This window comes from Callorhinus ursinus, unplaced genomic scaffold, assembly GCF_003265705.2.
Source record: "Callorhinus ursinus isolate GAN/ISIS: 27379988/994484 unplaced genomic scaffold, GSC_fseal_2.0 scaffold81, whole genome shotgun sequence".
NCBI lineage: Eukaryota > Metazoa > Chordata > Mammalia > Carnivora > Otariidae > Callorhinus > Callorhinus ursinus.
Genome location: NW_027397143.1, coordinates 2,730,693 through 2,732,544, shown reverse-complemented (window position 1 = coordinate 2,732,544; position 1,852 = coordinate 2,730,693).

Sequence of the window (1,852 nt, the reverse complement as noted above, 5' to 3'; positions counted from 1 at the left end):
CTCTCTCTCTCTCTCTCTCTCTCTCAAATAAATAAAATCCTTAAAAAAAAAAAAAAAAGGGAGAGGGGCGCCTGGGTGGCTCAGTCCGTTAAGCATCTGCCTTCAGCTAAGGTCATAACCCCAGGGTCCTGGGATCGAGCCCCTCATCAGGCTCCCTGCTCGGCAGGGAGCCTGCTTCTCCTTCTCCTTCTGCTGCTGCCCCCGCTTGTGCTCTCTCACTCTCTGTCAAATAAATAAATAAAATCTTTTTTATTTTTTTTTAAGATTTTATTTATTTGAGAGAGAGAGAGAATGAGAGATAGAGAGCACAAAAGGGAAGAGGGTCAGAGGGAGAAGCAGACTCCCCGCTGAGCAGGAAGCCCGATGTGGGACTCGATCCCAGGACTCCAGGATCATGACCTGAGCCAAAGGCAGTCGCTTAACCAACTGAGCCACCCAGGCGCCCAATAAAATCTTTTTTAAATAAATAAATAGAGATACACAGAATAGAAAGGTATCATGTACATCAAACGTGGCCTGGGGGGTAAACATGTGCTTCTAGAACTAACATAAGTGACTGTCAATAAAGACCACTATATAAATACGATATCATACAGGAACTTCATGGTAATCACAAACCAAAAACTTGTAATAGATACACAAAAAATAAAGGAGGGGCACCTGGGTGACTCAGTTGGTTAAGCGTCTGCCTTCGGCTCAGGTCATGATTCCACGGTCCTAGGATCCACTGCATTGGGCTCCCGGTTTGGCAGGGAGCCTGCTTCTCCCTCTCCCACTCCCCCTGCTTGTGTTCCCTCTCTCTCTGTGTCTCTCTCTGTCAAATAAATAAATAAAATCTTAAAAAAAATAGAGAGAAAGGAATCTTAGCATTACATTAAGGGAAGTCATCAATTCACAAGGGAAGAAAGCAAGAGAGGAAGAAAGGAAAAGGGAAGAATTATAAAAAAAACCAGAAAACAATGAACAAAATGGCAGTAAGTACATACCTATCAGTAATTACTTTAAATGTAAATGGGCTAAATGCTCCAATCAAAAGACTTTGGGTGACAGAATGGATAAAAAACAAGACCCATCTATATGCTGCCTACAAGAGACTCACTTTAGATCTAAAGAGACATATAATTAAACCAATGGATGGATCATTCAGACAGAAAATCAATAAGGAAGCAGTGGCTTTGAATGACACATTAGACCAGATGTACTAAATGGATACATACAGAACGTTCCATCCAAAAATAGCAGAATACACATTCTTTTCAAGTGCACATGGGACATTCTCCAGGATGGATCACACGTTAGTCCAAAAAACGGTCTCAATAAATTTTAAAAGATTGAAATCATGGGGTGCCTGGGTGGTTCAGTGGGTTAAGTGTCTGCCTTTGGCTCAGGTCCTGATCCCAGGGTCCTGGGATCAAGTCCCGCATCGGGCTCCCTGCTCAGCCGGGAGTCTGCTTCTCCCTCTGCCTCTCCCCCCTGCTCATGCTCTCTCTCTCTCTCAAATGAGTAAATAAATTTATTTTTTAAAAAAGATTGAAATCATATCAAGCATGAAATGCATGAAACTGGAAATCAATTACAAGAAAAAAAAATACTGGAAGAAACAGAAACGTGTAGCCTAAACAACATAGTACAAAGCTGTCATCATCAAGACAGTATGGTTCTGGCATAAAAATAGACACAGAGATCAATGGAGCAGAACAGAGCCCAGAAGTAAATCCATGCTTATACGGTCAATTCATCTATGACAAAGGAGGCAAGAATATGCAATGGGGAAGAGACAGGCTCTTCAATAAATAGGTCTGGGAAAACTGGACAGCTACCTGCAAAAGAATGAAACTGGACGAATTTCTTA